The sequence below is a fragment of the Tyto alba genome, unplaced genomic scaffold (genome assembly GCF_018691265.1).
Source record: "Tyto alba isolate M040663 unplaced genomic scaffold, T.alba_DEE_v4.0 Super-Scaffold_22, whole genome shotgun sequence".
Classification (NCBI taxonomy): Eukaryota; Metazoa; Chordata; class Aves; order Strigiformes; family Tytonidae; genus Tyto; species Tyto alba.
The window spans coordinates 2,269,263-2,288,942 of record NW_024881296.1 but is presented as its reverse complement, the minus strand read 5'-3'; the positions used below and the strand labels follow the sequence as shown (position 1 = coordinate 2,288,942).

At 39.0% G+C, this 19,680-nt stretch overlaps 1 long non-coding RNA gene across 5 annotated transcripts in view; it reads left to right on the top strand.

The window, feature by feature from the left end:
* LOC116961693 overlaps window positions 1-19,680 on the top strand; it is a 283,521-nt gene that overhangs the window by 172,328 nt on the left and 91,513 nt on the right. For all 5 annotated transcript variants that reach the window (XR_004407097.2, XR_004407095.2, XR_004407093.2 and 2 more), the window contains one exon: window positions 16,566-16,684. This is a non-coding gene — a long non-coding RNA (uncharacterized LOC116961693). The remainder of the gene's footprint in view (window positions 1-16,565; window positions 16,685-19,680) is intronic.

Sequence of the window (19,680 nt, the reverse complement as noted above, 5' to 3'; positions counted from 1 at the left end):
GTGCTCTGTCTTGCAGAGGCAGCAAAACAATGCAGTAGATATGGTGGCTATTCATTTTCATTTAGCAGATAAATCAATACTCACATAAAGCCTTGTTGGCACTAAACGATGCAGTCCTGTTTTCACTGAAATTTGTCAAGCTTCAAGCATGTGGACTTTTTTTTTGCGTTGCATTACAGGAAACTGATACCAATAATAAACTGCAATAATCAAGTTATTAATCCTCTCTGTATATACCAAGGGAAAGGGTTTTTCTCAACATAAATAAAGTAAGTAGAAGTCAAAGCAAAAAGCCCCACTAAACCTTTGTGTGTGATTGAGAGAGGGATGTTTCATACTCTGTAGTTTACAGGCATATGTTATACTCTACACACCGTCTGCAAGCACTTTAGAAAATCCTGGATGCTTAGCATAGTCTTAAATCAGGCGTGTTGCCAATTGTGGATTAAGTAAAGGATAGCTGGGTCATTTTCCTAGGAGTTCCTTTACAGTTCAGTCTTTTTTCTTGGTGTTAATGCTTTTACCGCCATTGGGTGAAGGGAGGAGAGGCTTGGAATACCCTGCCCTAGGGCCTCCTAAACTGTACATCTGTCATGGATCATGTCATGGAACAGAAATGTTTGTTTTTGCTCCCATTCATTTCAACTGGCAGCCAGTTATTATTAGAATGAAAAATTAAGCTATTATGCAGTGGAAGCCTTGCTGGCTCTATCAAATTTATGGAGTTAATACAGCAAAATTATCCTTTATAGCGGGTATAAGCAGCTGTATGTATAATGCAGGCCCCTTCCCGATCAGTCCAAATACAAAATGGCAGCCTTGTTTTCATTATCATTGTTAAATCTCAGTAACAATATCACCATATTTCAGAAATTTCAAGGGAGCAGTTACTGAGTTAAGAGTAGCATAGGTGACTTGGTTAGACGTGTAAGTCCATCCTCTGATCTTTAGAAACTGTGGACATGGAGAGTTGTTTTCAGAAAGGGAGAAATCAGAATTTCTCAGGATGTCCTAAAATGTTTATTTTCAAGTGCCCTTGACTCTGTTTGCTGGGGTGATTTTTGGGTGGATTTTTTTTTTTTTTAAATAATGAGGGAATCGGCTGTTTCTTTTACTAACAAAAGAGCGGAGTGAACTGTTTTATCAAGCTTTGTATCCTCTTAAGAATCTGGGGTCTCAAAGTCTAACGACTCATATGCCCTGAGACATAAGGCATTTACTAGGAACAAGATGCCAGGTGTAAATAGAAGGGGATGAACTAGCAAAAGGCACGTCCAAGAGGAAAAGAATTTTAATAGTGCTTGTGTACTTGAAACTGTATCCTCCACTCCCTAAGATACCCTTAACACTAATGCTGTAGATGGAGGGCAGTCTATGGTCTGTTCAGTCTATTCAGCTTGTTCTCTAGCTAAAAAAATTCCAGATCCACCTTCAGTATTGCAGACACTTCTACCAGAGCATGCCACTGCAATAGAAGATGTGTTTATGATGCCAAAAGTTCATCCTCACTTTCTCCCCTCACTCAGAAACTAATTGTAGTGAAGTTGTCAAGATGGGGTTAAATGGACTATCTGAACTGCTGTGGAATTGTCTTTATAGCAGATACTGTCTTTACAGCATGTCCTCCGGATGTGCTGTTTCTGTGTCTCATTGGCACATTTGGGATGGACTTGAAAAGAAAAGGAATAGAAGGAGGTTTCTAGCATTTTGCGTTGTGAGTAGATCCATCTTTGGAAGTAAGCAGTTATTTTACAGAAGTTATATCACAAGAAGAGAGAATAGGGGAAGAAACAGCATCTGAGTGAGAGAGAAGAAATACAATTTTCAGAATTAAAAGAGCTCTGTGAAAAGATGCAAAGTACTTGAAATTCTGAGCCATTCAGTCATTCCTGCTGAAATTATCCTCGTGGAGTTTTATCAGTATGTGTGTACCAGTATCATAGGGGACCAATTAATTGCACTCATAGTTGCCTTTGAGCTATTTTGAAAGTAGGAGGAACTCATTTGGTAAATGGTTTAAACAGCACTACAGTCATTACATACAGTTTCTGGCAGATACTGTCTTTATAGTAGATGGAAGGACAGAAATATTGTTACACTTCATGATTGCTAATGAATTTTTAAGAGAAACCTAGTAAAAAGAAATTACAAGCTGGTAATTAAATACAATATATAGTTATTAAAAATAAAAATAAAATTTGCAGTGCCACAGTTCTTGTCCGGAACATGTACAGCCAGAGTTCCTGCCCAATGTTTAAATAAATTGCTGTGGGGGGCAATCTTGAGGGAAGGAAGTGAAAAATCCTTGGTTGCAATAAGTAAAAGTTGCTTGAGAAAGAAGCAACAACCTCACAGAAAGTGGACCTGGTGTTCAGAATTCACCAGGAGCCAGGTGTAGTTCACCTTCTAATGAAACCCCTGGTCAGCACAAGCCTGGAGATGTTAATGGAAGGCAGCGGTGTGTCTACCCCAGTTCTCTGCACCCACCTCCTTTTGCCTTGTTTGAAGCCCCTCTTTGATGAGCTTCCTCGAGGACCAGGTTTGCCCGAACTCTGCTTATCTGCTCCCTGGCGTCTCTCCATCGTACAGGGAAGGTGCCTTTCCCCTGGTGTCCTTCGGGGAGGCTGCTGTCCTTGTCTTTGGTATGTGGAAATTTTCTGGGCAGGACAGGTTTACACCTAGCTTGGGAGAGCTTTACTTGGTTTGCTGCTGGTTTTTCAGCTCTAGGTTTTGGTAGGTGCTTCTTGGGGTAGCACCAAGCATGGGAAAAGACTCTCCTACACTTTTTGAGCAGTAAGGAGGAGGAGGTAGTGAACATTTCCTGGGCCTCTCTATAGAAATATGGAAGAACAATGCCCAAATCTGACAATGTCTTTTAACAGAGGTTACTCACTGGCTACTAACTGAAGTATTTGGAGAGCCTTCATCATATCATTGCCTTGCATTTATATGGGCAGATCCATGTGAAATGAGCATGGAGATACTGACTCTAGCTTGTATTAAAAAGGCCCTTTTGCACAGATGTGGTCCAAGGTATATAAATTAGGCCCTAAAGGATTTTTATGCCTCCCTTACAGATCCTGCTATCCTATCAGAGTTGTGTGAACAGGCTGAAGTGTGAAAGACAGTCGGGTCCCCAGTACTGATAAAGCGAAATAACTGAATGTGCAGGGAATTTATTTATTGGTGATTTGCAACAGCTATGAAGCTGTGTTTGGTGATGCTGCCAACCATGAAACACTAAATATTTTATTTTCCTTCAAAAGCATGAGGAAGATGGGGAGCCATTTGCAAGTTTTGTCATGGAAGCTAATTTCTGCTAATACCTTGGTGCTTTCAAAAGACATAGTTGAAATCTTTAAGGACGTTTTAGATCAGTTTGGAAAACTTCACCTACTGAACTACTAATACTGGTCCCTTCCTAAATTATCTAGGGAAAGCATAGAGATTTTGCATTTAAACGCTGACATAGCTAGTTCTTGCAGAGATCATGAGTACCGAGTAAAGCAAACAGCGCATTGATTTTTGATAATTTCCCATAACCCAGATTTTGCAATGAAATGAAAGTTAGAGTATTGTTCACCTTTAGATAAATCCTAAGGTCAGAAACTGATGAAATGCATAGAGGAATGACAGCCTTCTGACTTTTGGAAGTACATAAATCCTGGGGATTGTGTTACTTCTGGCTAAATGTTTTTCTGTTCATCTTGAAGAGATGTGTTTTCGTTTTAGCCTATTAATCCCAGTAGATCTTTTTTTGACACAGATCTATTAGAAATTTTAGAGACTACCATATAGACTCCAGATGCTAGGTGTTCCTTCATCTTTTTGGTACACACTTTAACCCATAACAACCAACACATTTATTTTATGAGCCTTCACAATCAAGAGAGTCTTAATATCCTTTCTGGCAGGTCTTCACTCTTTGATTTCACGTTATATGGGGGACTGGTTACTTTGAACATACTTTAGAAAGCCTCAGAAGTAACTTCTTTATGGTAACTTCTTTACATCTCTATGGTAAATCCTGTTTTGCTTTTAAAACATGCTCACAAGCACGTGTATGGAAGTGTAGCTGCATTATAAGCTGAATGATAACACATGAGATTGTGCCCTGGCAGCATGTTGTAGGTTGACAAGGTTGACTATTTCACACAGAGTGACCAAGCCTCATTAGAGATGTCCATCATCCAGGCAGATCCTCCCTCACCCAGTTTCATGACAGTCCTTGCACTCAGCAGTGAAATAAAACACATGCTGATCAAACTGCTGTGTTGTCCTGCATTATCAGTAGGTGCTTGCAATATGTCTCTCCTACAAAACAGCTCTGTCACCAAGATCAGTTACAGTGAACATAACCATAGGTTTTCTTCTGCTCCTGGAATTTCAGACTATAGATTCTTTTTATTTGTTTTATTTCTCTGAATGAAATTGAATTCTGTGTTTGTTTTCACTAGCATGCTCTAATTGGTGATGTGTGGCTTACTGCAGACTTACATGATGCAACTCTGAACATATTTTGGCTCCTGGCAGGTAGAAGACTTTCCTCCCTTTTTCTTGTCTCTGCATCTGTGTGTGCCTGTGTATCTCCTTCAGAAATGCAACTGTTAGAATTTGCAAATCCTACCAGTGAAAAAATGACATGTAGGGAAAAGCAACGATGTTTACCCATCACTGAGCTAGACAAACATCTTCATTTCAGTGATTCAGAAAGCAAATCAAATCAAGAAACCAACCCTCTGATGAACTCCTCCCTTGCTTCCCTTCATCCAGCTCATCTGATGCTGAAGTGAAATACATTTCTATAAGTACAGTCAAGCCATAAATTGAACAATGAATATCTTGTCCAGTAAAGCTCATATCCCAGCTGGGGTTTTCAGCAGCAGCTTGAGCAGCGTTTCTGAGGGGAAGACCTTTATGAAGGAGATTAAGGAGTGCCCGCGTTCTGCAGGCACTGCTCTTTTCCCATATGACTGGAGGAGTAATGGCTGCATGCGAGATCCTGACTGCTCTCCTGCTTGCAGAGAAAAAGGGGCAGTCAGGTTCCCACTGTTTATGCTCAGGAACATTTGGGAGTGAGTGTGTCTGTGGGTTCACCTCCCGTTGCTCTGGCTGGTCTGGGTCAACCTAAAGGTACTGGGACAAGTTTTTGAAGGTCTTTTAGTGCCTTGCTCTCTTAGCGCTTGTGTTCTTAAAAATCTAGTTCTTTCTGCTGGAGGGTATCTGTGTAGTTGGCTGCTGCTTGTGGCCCCTGTAAGGGTCAGGATGAGAGGAATTTTGCGCTAAATTCTGGTCCAGGCTATAATTTCATCCTCTTACACAGTTTCTAATAGTGCCAGTGTACGGAAGTACGCCTGCAGGTCTGATTTTGAAAGCCCTCTCCTTAGGATGTGATTTGTATATGTACTGATGTGAGTCTTCTGAAACTGCTGTTCAATGGAAATGACATACTAGGCAATTCTAATACACCACTCCAGCTGCCATCTTACTAATTTTCTTACTTGTATGTGTCTCTTCGTGTCTAAATAACTGGCATTGGCATCCATATTGGTGGGCCTGAGAGGACCCCAGGAAAAGAGATAAATCCTGCTGAATGTTGCATACTAAAAAGAGCCCACACATTGCTGCCCACGTTGTTTTCTTTTTTTAAACTGCTTGGATTCTTGCCGGTGGCTTGCAAGGAGGCTGGATTTGGACTATTGTGTTTTCTTTCTCAGTCAAGAGATTGTGTCTGAGATTTACCAGGGTTTTTTATCAATGGTGAAAATTAGAAAAGAGAGGGCACACAGTAACAAGTTCAGTGCTAGTTTGAGGCTGTTCTGGTTTAAACATATTTTTCAGGTAGTTGTCATAGTCCATTTGGTAGTTGCAAATCCATAACAGCAAACATAATAAAATGGTAGTGGATTAAAGCTTTGCATGTTACGTGTAGTGATCTGATGATATGGGAGGTGGGGTCTGATCTACCTGTACGAGGGAGGACCTGAGCGCCCAGCTTGAACACACATTGCAAGTCTGCTGATCCTGGATTTGACTTTAGTGCCTGAGAGGCTGAAGACCCAGAGAACCACTGGAGTCTTAAAAGCCTGACATTAAAGCAAGCCAGAGAGAAAGCAGCAACAGAACCAAGAGGCAGAGGGTCTACATCAGATATTCCCCCGTGCTAAGACAAATGAAGATGATTCATGTTAATACTATTGTTCTGCAAATATGGATGGGGATTGCTCTTAAGCTTCTTACGCATTCTGGGAATGGGGTTTAGGTTTGGGGACTGGAAAAAACTAACTCCTGTTTCACTGCAGCTATCCCAGTATTTTAGTGGGCCGGGCTGGGGGGGAAGCTTACACTCACATTTTAGCTGTGTATTGTCTACACAGACATACAGAAGCACAGACGTGCAGATGTCACCCACATCTTGCCCTAGCTTCAGGACCATGAGTTAATTTTATAACAGTTGACGGTGACTTAAAGTAATGTTGCTAGGGTGCTGTCAGTGATGCTGAATAAATAGGGAAGGACTTGAGGAGAACAGCAAACAGCAGCTGTGACGACTTTTGTTCTGAAGCTACCTCTGCATGCCAGATTTTACCCTCCAGGCACAGCAGCAGAGCACGACTCCCACCTGTTATCTCTCACCATTGAGGCTTGCTTCTTTCTGTTTAAGTTAGGTTAAATATTTCCCCTTTTCCCAGGATTCAGAGCTCATCAGCCCAGCTGTGGCGCACAGTCTTGAAACACAAAACAGCTGGAGATGTAATGTGAACAAAGTTCACCTTTTCTTGTTTACATTTGAAAGCTGCTGCACTGTTTATGGGACGATGCATTTGTTTAAATGAATGTCCAGCTATTATTGATTTTTCCTCTCCTTTTTTTTCTTTATGGTTGTGTCACTGGTGTTGTGCAGCAGAAATCTCTCACTTTAGCACACCTGTGCACATATTGACTGTGGAAAGAATTAGGCCATGCTCTCCCTACAGTTGCTGTGGTGAAACTCAGGCATGGATTTACTCGAGAGACCCTGTGGAGTCTCTCTCCTTCCTTTTGGCATCCCTGCAGTTCTCTGAGTGTGCATCTGCCCGTTGCACAGCACACTAAAGGGTTGGCTGGGTATGTGGCCCCCTTTTCTTACCTTCTTTCTCCTCTCCCTTTTGACCCATCTTCTGCTCACACATACATCCTTTCAGGGTGAAATTCTGTAAGTGGGAGCAAGAAGCAGGGATAGCAATTTTGACCTCTTCGTGCTTTTGGAGAACTGGTATCTTGGAGATTGTGAGGCCATTATCATCATCTAGTTTGTCCTACTGCCTAACACCGGGTGTAAGAGTCTCAGCCAATAATTAATTTGAAACGCCCAATGACTTGCACTGAGCTGAGGTTTCAGTCTGAAGAATGGCAGCTAGCAGCAATAGGAATGCAATATTTGAGGACCTGCTACAACCTTCAGAAATTTTGATTTGTCCTGATCATTTAGAAGTCATGCCTTGTTTGGTTTTTAATTTGTCTAGCTTCAGCTTCAAACTAAGAAGGTAAATTTTATATGTTTGCAATATTAACACTGATTAAAATTATTGCTGTGATCATTAATTTTTATTAGTTGTCTAAAAAGAGAGCTGCTTGAACCCCTGAAGTTGTGTAAGTCAGGTTGAGATAAGAGAGAAATTGCCCCAATGTGTAAGTACAGTGGTTGAGGCAGCAGTGTTAAACATCAGATGCTTCAGGTTTAGGAAGGCAAAAAGTACACAGTGGTGGGATTTGGCTTGCCTGCTTCTAGGTGAGGTAAAACCTCATTATCTAGAGTCCATCGTGTATCAGTAGGAGAAAGAAGTACCTCTGCTGGGCAACTCAGCCCAGTGTGGGGAATGTATTGCTGTTTGGAGAGGTCCATTTCTATTTAGAGCCTGCAGAGGTGGCCTGTAAGATCACGGTTGGTTCGATGAGGCAGTGTTCCATGGTTAGAGATGGTGAAGAGCCTTTCTCCCTACCACCACTGTGGAATAACCTACTCAGAATGAAACTTTCTTCCCAACTTCTAATAGAAAAGACGACTTATGCCTTAAAACCTGGAGATTTATGTTCTTTAAAACATGTGTGGGTTTTTAAATCCTGTCTAATGTAATTATAGATGGTCTCCATAACCATATAAATCCCCCGTTGTTCTTTGATTCCAGCCAGGACCCTGGCCTCAGTGATAATGGGTCATAACAAGTTCCACTGAGTTACAGTGAAGCTAATTGTATTTAATATGGCTCCGGTGCTCAAAACGGAAAGTAATCTTGCTAGGGATGGAATTCAACTCCATCCAAAGAACTTTAGTATATTGTGCGGGTCTTCTCGACAAGCCATTTATTCTTAGCAAGCTAATTGTAAGCGTGACCTGTCTCATAGTCTGTTTCTACTTGTAAGGATAGATCCTTCTCTCGCAAATGGCAAGCAAGGCAAATGAAGGTTGAAAATACTTCTGGTTAAGACACAGGCTGAAACTTCTCCAAGTGTTGAGTTTAATCTACAGGGGGTAAATTTAATTGAGAAACTTTTCTTCTAAAAGAGTGTGTGTGAGAGTTTTCAGTTTTGCTTTGTCACTTTTGCATGACAATTCTTGCCTGGGTTCCAGTCTAATTACAAGCAGGGGCTACCAGACACATAATTTGGGGAGTTATCACTCCTGGCAAAAATTGGTTTTCTTCCTCTTCTTTAAAAGAGTCACAGAGGTTACAGACTTGTAGTGTGTGACACTAAATCACTCATTCTGATCTGTCCTTCATACCTTTAGAAGTCTGCTTTCCAGTGAATGTTAAATCTGAAGTTAATTTTTCGTGAAGAAACTTGAAGTTTCTTTAAGGAGAAAATGAGATGACTTTTATCAACCTTGATCTTTTGCAATCTAACTAATGAAAATATATTTGTATGCCCAGGATCTATTAGCGCTGTTTTCCTGAGAGTAATTTAAATTGCCAGCATGCATCTGTGGCCTATGTCTTGTGGGTTTCACATCTTGGACAATTTTAGGGGATTTTTCAAGGCATATTTGGATTTTTCACCATTTTCCTGCTAGCCTAGAACATGAATACCATGATTATAATGGGGCTTGTGCTGTTTTAATTCTGCATGTAGTGTGAGGTTAAGGATTTGAAAAGGAAAAAAGAAGAAAAAGATAAACCCCTACATATTTGAAGCATAAATATGACTCTGACTGCCCTTATATACCTTTTGTTCCTCGTTATTCCTATTCTTTAGCCATAAAAACGTCAGATTCCTGTAAACATGACAAATCCATGTTCCAATGAAGCCTGTAAAAGCCATTGAAAGGCCATCTTCTCCTTTTAGTTATAGTGATGTATATCTGGAATAATTCAATTTGCTTAATTTGAATTGCATGAGTTGGCATAGGTGTGGCTGACAGTCAAGGCTGGCTAGCAGTTCCCAACACCAGGAAATCATGAGGTCACACTTTCTTCTTGGTCCAAAGACAGCTTTGTCTTCATTCCAGGTGAAGTCACACCAAAAAAGTAATAATTTTGGGGGGTTTGCACCTGTAATTTAGTCACCATTAGCATGTGGAATATAGAAGCATCAATATATTTAGAGCAACAACGGAAGAATTATTGCCAAATAATGTATTACTAGAAAAAATACATGTAAAAGAAAATCCCCTTTCCCTTTTCTTTGAATAAGAATAATATTGTTAGATATATAAAAAGTTACACTGAAACCCTTATGAAAATTGCCAAGAGAATTTTTTCACGTCTATTTGACAATAATTTTCTGTGATAGTTCTTAAGCATTTTCATTTTTAATCTTCTCTCCATCTCTCCTTTCCTTCCTCGCAGCACTGTGAACAAGTTACTTGAAGAACTTTCCTAGGAAGAATCGTATTAATGAACTAAGCTTCACAAAAATGTAATAAACCAGACTCTAAAAACTAACTGCAGCCTTCCTGCACATCCTCTCCTTGTAGGTTTAAAAAAATCCCAAATTATTAGCCATAGTCCGTCATCCTTGTATTTTCAGTGTGGCTCAAAAAGGTCAGGGAACACACAGGGGAGGGGATGGGGGCAGCAGGTTTTACACATTGGGCTGACATTCCAGTAAGACTTAAACCTGCGGGTGACTGCACACGTAGACAAGTCACTGTGCAGTATTGTAAAATAGGAGGTAAAACAGCCCAATACTTATCCCAATTACTCTTTGAAATACTACCTTTATAAAAAAGGTGAGGAAAAAAACCTCACTACTTAAAGAGAGGACAGAATTAGAACAGTAAGAGTTGTATAATTGGGGAAGTGTGTTGCTCTCTTTCATTTTTATTAAGGCCGTTCATGAAATTCTTTCCTGAAATACTTACTAATGCCTCCAAATACTGTTTCTGTAAAAGGACTTGGCATTATTAGATGAGATTTTTCTGAAATGTGGTTAACTCATCGACAAGTTGTTGGGGTTTTTTTTTAATAGAAAGGTTTCATTTTTTTGCTTTGCAAAAGAACTAGAGCCTTATCCTTAAGTTTTTAGGGACGTGAATAAGCCTGCAAGTATTTATACCTTAACACTTTCTGATATGTGTTAATCCATCCAACTACTGATATATAAATTGTGTTGCATGCATTATGAAAAGTTTTTTTCTATACAGTTGCTCAAACATTGATGGATATAAATTGGAGAAGGATGGCCTTATTAGTCTATCTTTGGACCTTTCAGAGTGTATTCCTATGTTAATAATAGACTTTTCTAAATGAAATATAATAAAATGTTAGCATTTTAGTATTTACTATTAAATTTATTTAAATACTTTAAAATATGAATTTAAATAAACATAAATATTTCAAAATATTAATTTGAGGACTTGTACATTCAGAAATATCTGTAGTACCAGTTTTTCACAGATTTTTTTTAAATTAGCACAGTGATTCATGAAGCTCTAAGCTGGGCTGAGCATCCTCTTGTTTACTTTGGGCAAACTGAGTGACAAAAATAGCCTGTTTAATGGCATTTCCTATACCAGGCAGTTCTCATTATCCAACAATATATTTATGGCATGGCAATATAAGCTGAAGCAGATTGTATTGGCACTACCAACGTTAGTAAAATATTCCATTTGTAATATTTCTAGCACTACAGCCGTTCACTGTATTGGCGGTGGGTTTTTGAGAATATGCATCACTGACATAAGTCTTCTTCCCCCAAAGTCAGTGGAAATTTTAAATGCTGAAATAAGAGCAGAGTTTAGCTAGTGAGAACTTTTGAAATGGAAAGCTGAATATGGGGCAATGATTAAAAAAAAAAAAAACTAAAATTGTGCTGTCTGAATGAAGTTTGATGAATGTTCTTAAAGATGTGCAACTACACAGTTACATAGCCATTTTACACTGTCTTAAAGTATTTCTAAAGCTAGATGTCAAAAATTTTATCAAATATGGTACCTTTGCCAATATGGCAAAGGTAATTTAGCTTTTCTAGCATGTCTGCTCTGTGATCCTCTCTTAGAGTCATAATATTTCTTCCATACTGGCTGGATTCAGGGTACAACATAGACTCTCTGAGAATAAATCAGGATTACATAGCGAAAGTGACTGTTATTTATGGGACTCTTGTTCAGTGGCGAAGAAGTTGAAGTGTATGTAGCTGGTATGATGGGAATGGTGAGGAGATGACCCTTGAGATCGCAGGAGACGTTTTCCTTTTCTCACTTCCCTGCCTGGCACCTGAAGAAGAAATTTTAAGGAAAGCCCTGCTTTGTCTCTGCAGCTTCAGACAGAAGCCAACCCACTGCAGATGCAGCCAGGAGAGAATTTAGCTGCTGAAGTCAAAGAAATATTTTCTGATTAAGTGTGAACCGATTTTATTATTTTTCCCTAAAGGCTTATAAGTTGACCAACTTTAGGTAACTTTTTATGAAGTACCAAAAGGCATTTATCTGATGCCAGAGCAGCTGCTGACAAATTTCAAGCTTTTATTTCAAAGCATGAAACAGTTAAGTGGTTGGAAGAGTATTTTTAAGCATGAGAAAAACAAAGTAATGTGGAGAGCTGTGCATTTATTTTGAGATGTGTATAGCCCCAGTTCTTATGAATTTTTACTTGGTGTGGTCATCCAGCCAGTTCACATACTTCCCAGCTTCCACCTCAACATTCTTCTGGATACAAATAAAACCAACAAACCCCCAAATCAAAACACCAGCTCCCCCAAATCTGAATTTAAAACAAAACTCCCAATTTGAAGAATTTCTTTCCAAGTGATTGTAATTGTCTGAAAGCAGTGTTTTAAAATGGAAAGCTTTATGGTTGCTGTGAGTATTTCCTGTGCTTGCAGAAACAGCAGACAGCTAAAATTCTGACTTTGGCATGTGTGTAAGACCACACCAAAAAGGATCACTGTGTATGTACAGGGTCAAACTGATTTCATTTGGGATAACTCGAAGAGATTAAGTTCCTCAGTAGTCCAATGGAAGGCCAGCATCCCCAATAGTTATGCATTTTGAGGCTTGGGTATTTATAAAATGCAGCCAGTTTTGAGGCTAAGTCCAGATCTTACCAACACTTACCCAGCGTTATTTCTGGTAAAATTAAGCAAGTTTGCAGGATGTTCCCCCGTAATTTTCACTTGTGACTAGTTAATTTTGCTGCTCTGAGTTTTAGGAGTTTAGTGGAAAACATGTTAAAGGAGATGGTTTTCAAAAACTTACTGGAGTGACTATTTACTGGCCTTCTGAGATGTCTTCCAGCTGAGCACTGGAAAACTAAGGCTACTAAAATCACTAGGAACATGACTTGAAGCAGTTTAGCTTTCCAGACCTGACTTTCCTTTCTCCCTAAGAAGAATTTCACCGGGAACTGACTTGCACTTCAAGAAATTAAATTTGCCTAAAGAGTTAAGTAACATGTATTTTCTTTCAGGGAAAAAAACATAATATGAATATTCAAAACAACCTTAACCAAGGGCCGTGAAGTTGCTGATGGTGGGCTCTCCTGAAACAGTCTCTGTTACAGAAACTTAAATTTATAAACCAAACACGTTCCTTTGATCAATAATCAGGATAATAGGATATTTTTAGGAACATTTAGAAAGTGTAACTCAATCTGACGTGATTACTCATGCTCACTTAGAAAAACTGTCAATCAATACCAGTTATCAGATTTTCTACAAACAACAACAGTGGAGAAAGGGAGAGGCTTGTAAAATTGCGTATAAAACATAGCTTTGGTGCAGTCTAATAGTCGCTGAGAAGACATAACACAGACTTAACTATCAAAATTAAATATATCTATTGACTCAATGCACTATCAAGGCTGTCTATCGGGAAGCATGCACAATAAATGACACAGCAGTTAAGTCTTGAACATGGTGGTATAATTTGGATAGTCTCTTGATAACTGATCAAAGCGGGGTGGATTTGTAAAATGGGAACTAAAAATACTTCTGTGTAGAAACGAATCTTGGTCATACTAGGTGGAAAAGGAAAATTATGATTGAGTTATGCTGATTCTGCTAAAGAGCTGCAGTTATATATTAAGGCAATAAAACTCACTGTGAAGCATGGGAGGAATGTATTACTAGTTAATTACAACAGCAAGTTATGCCATTGGAGGGAGTATTACCATGTTTTATGATGACCGTTTTATCATCTCTTTGTTTATACTTTCCTTTAGTAATGAACTTTTCTGAACTTTGAAATATTAAATATTTCAGCATTAAATATTGTACCCCTTGTTTTTATTTGATAGGAATAGTTCTTGATATAGGGAGTAAGAATAAAACTGCAAAGGAATAGAAAACCCAGATGGGGAAAATGGCATTTTCTGTAGTTATATGTTGTCTCCATGCATCAGCAGTGGTGTGGCTCGTTTGGTTTACTTTTTCTGGTGGTGCTGAGGTATGGAAAGCAATAGCTTGTTTTATAGTGGAAAGCAAATTCTGCTCTGGCCAATATGCCCTGTAAAGCTGTTGGATTCCCAGGCCAGTTTCAGCAGCACCTCTTCAAATCTGAATGGCTGAAAGATGAACATCTCTTGTTTTAAGTAGTTGGACAACTGTTTGATTGCTCCTTTCTGTAGGAAAATAATCTCTTCATGGACGGCTATAAGTGGCATCATTTTTCCTTTGGGTTCCCATTGCTCTCTCTGTATATATTACACATCTGGACTGTAAGTGAAACTCGCCCATTCCTCTGAAACATCTGTTGTGTCCTGCTGCGGAGAAGGCCTACTTATCTGCTACTTTTACTGTGTACTGTGTAATTTTAATAAAACTTTGTCTAGTGGACCCATTTCCAGATGTAATAAATTCAAAATCACATATAAATAGTTGATATTTTCTGCAAAAAGTGTTACCTTGTTTCACAACTGGGTAATTTTTTTTTTTTTAAGGCAAGGTGGAAAAAAAGGCAAATCAATTAAAAAGTATAAAGAGTTTTTCTCTTTTGCTTTGAAAAATGTAAATGCCTAAGGAGAAAAATGGTAGGAAGTTACCAGTTAGAAAAAAGATTATTGCTTTTTTCGGTTTAAAAGTATCAATCTGATCATCCTGTTTATGCATCCACTCATAGAAAGGCCTTCACAAAAAAAAATGAAAGTAATGTAATGGATTCTTCTAGTAAGAGAAGGAAGGGAGAAGGAAAAGGAAAAAAAAAAACGTTGTAGAATTTCAGGCTAAATTCTGGCACATTTATTGAAAGAACCATCATGGTTGTTTCTGCTGCTAAACCCTGGTGAGGGCAGAAAGAGCTGGGATGGCAAGTAGGAGTCAGCTCTGGAGCTCCGAGCTTACTCAGTGAGAGTTGCTCAACTAAACCAATGGGAGGGAAGAGCCTTCTAGTTACACAAACGTATTTCTGCTCACCTAGAGGAGGCTCCATGTCCCGCTGTCTAGAAAATTCAGTGAGAGTCAGCACGTGATTCTGGGCTAACTGGGACCCCATGCCTAACACTGCTAGTTTTTCCTGTATTCCTCAGGCACCAGACTTCAGCTGTCTGCTTTCTCAGTAATGTAGAAGAAAATAAAACAAGTGATTTCTGAAAAGGGGAACCACGATTCAGTAGTCTGGAGAGTGAGTGGTAGTACTAAGCTTCTATAACTTTTTAGAGTGGCAGAGACAAATCTTTCCTTGTTCTGGTGACTTGTTTGGGTCTTTTTTTTGGGGGGGTGAGTGTGTTGGTTTTTGTTTTGTTTTGGGTTTTTGTTTTGTTTTGTTTTTTGTTTTGTATTTTTGATTGTTTTTGTTTTTTGTTGTTGTTTTGTTTGGGTTTTTGTTTTTTTTTTTTTTTTTTGGTTGTTGTTGGTTTGGCTTTTTTGTTGTTTTGTTTTTTTTTTTTTTTAATACCACCGTCGTATCCCACACAATGGAGTCCTGATGCACTCCTGACGCACCAACTGTGCTCTCTCCTGTGATGGGAAGGATGGGGGATTTTGACATCATTGCTACAAGCCTATGTGGCTTTGGAGGGATAGTTTTAAGCACTACTTCTTCCTTCAGCATTCAGGGTACATGAAGAAGTTACCAATTTTTTTATTTATTTTTTTTTTTAATAGCAGACCAAAGCTGGAAAGAGTAAGGGAGGTGCTCACACAAAGGAAAACCAGCTGCATTTTACAAATACCCAAATTGCGCTATCAGAGCATTAAATTTTTATCAGTGCGTGTCTGCCCATTGAGTACTTTGGTATATTTAATTTCTTTTTATTGTTATTGTCTGTCTGGACTTGGACTCATCTCCTTGGTCAAAGATAAAAGATGATTTGTGTCATAAACGTATGTCATGTGAGGCAGTGCTTAGGTTTTTCCTGAGATTCAATTAATGAGGTAAGAAAAGGGCAGAAGTATGGAAGAAGGCTTTGCTAAGCTGCCTTTTAAATTTCGTACCATATTGAAAATGGAGCTCTGGCAGAAATAGCTTTGGTTTTGAAGGTCTGCTCTGTGTTGGCAGTACGAGAGGCAGCTGCCTAAAATAGGAAAATATTAGCAGGGTGTTCGGGCCTGTTTATTGAGGGCAAAGCAGGGAGCTGTGGGTGGTGTGTGTTTCCCAGGCTGCTAAGGGCAGCAGGGACCACGGAGCTTGTGCTGATAAGGAGTGGATGATAACATACTAATGCACTTTTGCTTTTCTGCAAAGTATTAAGGCTAGAGAGCTGCAGACTGTTTGTGGCATATGGTAATTTGTTGAAAATTACTATTTGCAAAATAGAGAGGACCTGATATATTATCAGAACTGACAAGAAAATAAACAGCTATTTTTGGTTTTGATGTTGTTGGTTTTTTTTTAAAAAAGCGCCTTTGGAACTAGGAAGATAGATGCAATGTTGGCTATAATTTACCAAATCAAACTTATTTAAATGCACTGTCTTTGATACTTAATAAATGTTGTAGTGTGGCTTTTCGTGGCTAATAAAACTTGGTTTACATTACACCCCTTGTCTGCTATGATTTGCCTCCTAGGGCTCACTTAGAGTGCATTAAGAAGCTGCACACAAGATCAGGGTGATTTGCTGCAAAACTTAAATAATTCATTTATGCACCACTGCTCTCAGACAGTGTTTTTACAAATGCTATAATGAGACAAGCTGTGAAATGTTTTACAGGGTGGAAATCAGGGCTGCTGCTCAAGTAAAGTCTTGCTGCACAGATTTTATTCCTTGAAGTCTTCAAGAGGACTTTCAAAGCCTTATGGTATAGACCTCCAAAGCACATTGTCCTGCAGGTAAGGCTGATTGTCCTAAATCAGCAATGATATTTTTTACTTCAGTGTGCTTTCAGTTGAGGACCTGAAATGAGCATGGGATAGTTAAGGAGTTCAGAGTGGAAAGTACAGTTCATTAGCTCGGAAAAGGCCCTTTTCTGGCTGCGACTATACCTTGTCTACCACGCTGATGCTCTTTCTTAGTCTGCTCTCTGCCGTACACTTCACTTTTTATTCATGGACATTGAAGAAATTCAAATGATTGGAGTTAAAATATACCAGAACTAAGTTTTACTGTCAGCGTTGTTGGCAGCTCCCCTGATGTTAGCTCTGAATTCTCATCCGCTGGAGTCATGTTTCCTCTGTGTAGCTATAACCTTCAATACTGTCTGCAAAAGTCTTATTGTCATGAAGAAAAGCTTGAAAGTATGTCCTGCACCTGCACTCTCAGGAAGCGGTTGTCCAGACAGAAAATAGCTCTGTTATTTACACTAAATGTTAGAATGATTTTTATTTTTATTAATCTACTAATTTGGACAGAGAAAGGGGAATAGCGCTTAGGGTTGGTGAAGCAAGTGTGACCTCTGCATCATTTCTGTGTGCGTTTTAGGCTATAGCTGTTAACTACATGATCAGATCTTATTTGTTCTACAGGAAGAATAAATTGCAGAAGAATTAAAACATAAACAAATTAGTTTTAAATTAGTAATTGGGTAAGAGTAGTCTGTTTACAGTATATGGCTGACTTTGCCAGGAAACCTATCCAACAGTTTACATTTCCCATGCACATCTCACCACTGACTCGGAGTTTAAGATGAGATAGAGGAAAAATACTAGGTGTAACTGAGACTGCTGGATGACTTTGGTTGGCATTTGTAACTAATTGAAATAATATATAATTAGAAACAGATTTTAGTTATTAGAATTAAGACAAAAATGTTCTATTTTTAATAACTTCTTTATGTGTAAAATTTTCTTTAGTATCTTTTGCTATAAAACATTTTGCATTTGCTTGTATTTTTGCTTGACCATTATGAAACCTTGAAGTGTGTAAGGGCAGTTACCATTTTACAGAATGAAAGCTGGAGAAAAAGGAGAAAAGGGGATTCAGAAAACAAAATATTTGGGCTGCTGCTAGGTAGAGATCATCCCTTTGAATTTGCTAGCATTTCTGTGAGCATTTTCCCCCTCTTCTCAACCAGTTTTGAATCTGAGGAAGTTACCATCTGTGCATAGATTTGCAGGAAATGAGCTAAATTTGTAGTGTAAACATTTTCAAATGAATATTTGCACAGTACAGTCTCTCAGCAATGCATTATCCTCTTTTATTTGGTAATCAAGACATATCCCTTATGAGTTGTGTTGAAAACGAAGAGAATGACTCTCACTAAACCCTAATTATCCTCTTCTTCCTCCTGGGAAGAGCTCTCTTTAAGCTCCCTTCTGTGAGCTGCTCCGCATTTCACAGTCATTCCACCTCTAGATCACTCTTTCTCCTTATTTTGCCTCAAAGTGGACTCTCAGATGTAAGGGCATAGCATGAGCCAAGACAGCTCTGTATAGGGACATCTGTTGAATTTCTATAAGGTGGGATTGCCGGGCCAACCCAAAGCCTTGGAGAGATCCAGAGCAATTAGCTTTCAACTAAGGTTTTATGCAGGACACAAGCTTGTGATAATACAGAAATATTTCTTGGCTTAGGACTGGGAGAATGACATACTTCCATTAGCACCAAAGTACTTTTGACTTGATTCAGTCTGTAGCAACATGAGTCAGCTGTTTCAGCTAAGCAGTGTTTCTAATTTGGCCTTTTTCTAATAAGCACGTATGCATAACGTGAGCTTCCTACACCGATTAATCCATGTTTCCTCCATATGGTTTGTAGATTTTTATTTTCTTTTAATTCAGTGCAAGCTGCTGAATAGTAAAATGCAGTCAAGATCTTGTTCTAGCGAAAAAGGGACCCCAGCTGAAGTTGCAAGGGAATCGTTAAGATTAACGTATCATGGTTGTTTTGGGAAGGGAATTTTTCAGCCAGTCCCTCTGACTGCTGGGGCTTGAAAATAGGTGAAGTCCTTGAGCAGTCCTGTATAGGAGGCCCTGCATTTTTCTGGGTAACTTTCTGAAGGCAAGCTTAGTAGAACAAGAAAGGTAGGCCAAACCTCACTGAAGCTGGTCCAGAAGGACAAAGGAGTAGGCCTGTGGAGTTGTCCTGAGAGTGTTCAGCTGAGATACTACACCCTGAGGAGAGGGAGAAGGGTGGGGATGTTGGAGACAGAAGAGGAAGCTGCTGGGGAAGGTCTGTGTTTGGAATAATGTAAGACTTAAGAGGTTTGGGAGTAGATATTTTGTATTTGGTAAGGGTAGGAATTTACAGCCTGTGCATGGAACAGAATGACTTGATTTGCTAATTTTTAGGTGCAATTAGGAGTGTTAGAGTGATACTAGCGAAGTCTTGATATTGCTAGCACTAGGCTATCAGAATAAAGATGTAGACCTATTAGCGTGCATCCGTGTACATGGAGAACACAAAACCAAACAAGGGTGCACGCATGCATGGTAAAGCACTGCAAAATCTAATATCCACCCACTCCCCCACCAGCAACCTTGATTAACACCCCACCCTCCCAAAAAACCCAAATCAAAATAACCCTACAGCCTTTTTCTTTCAGTACCAATCAAATCCAATGGCACAGGTTTTTTTTCTTCTTCAAACAGGGAGAATGTTAATTCCTGGAATGCACTTTATACAAATTAAAGTCCTTTCCGCCTTCCAAGCATAATTTTTAACAAAGGAATCAATCTGTCTCCTAGCAAACCAAGGTGGACAAATATATATATATATATATAAAATAATTAAATTGTTTTTTTCTTATTATAAGAGTTTGTTTGGTTTGTAAAACCAAGATGGAATATTTATGCCCTTCCTCTTAGGGAAGGTCAGCAGATATATACTCAGTTACCTATTTGTGTGCGTTAAATCAAACGACTCTATATTCAGTATTTTGGTTTTTAAT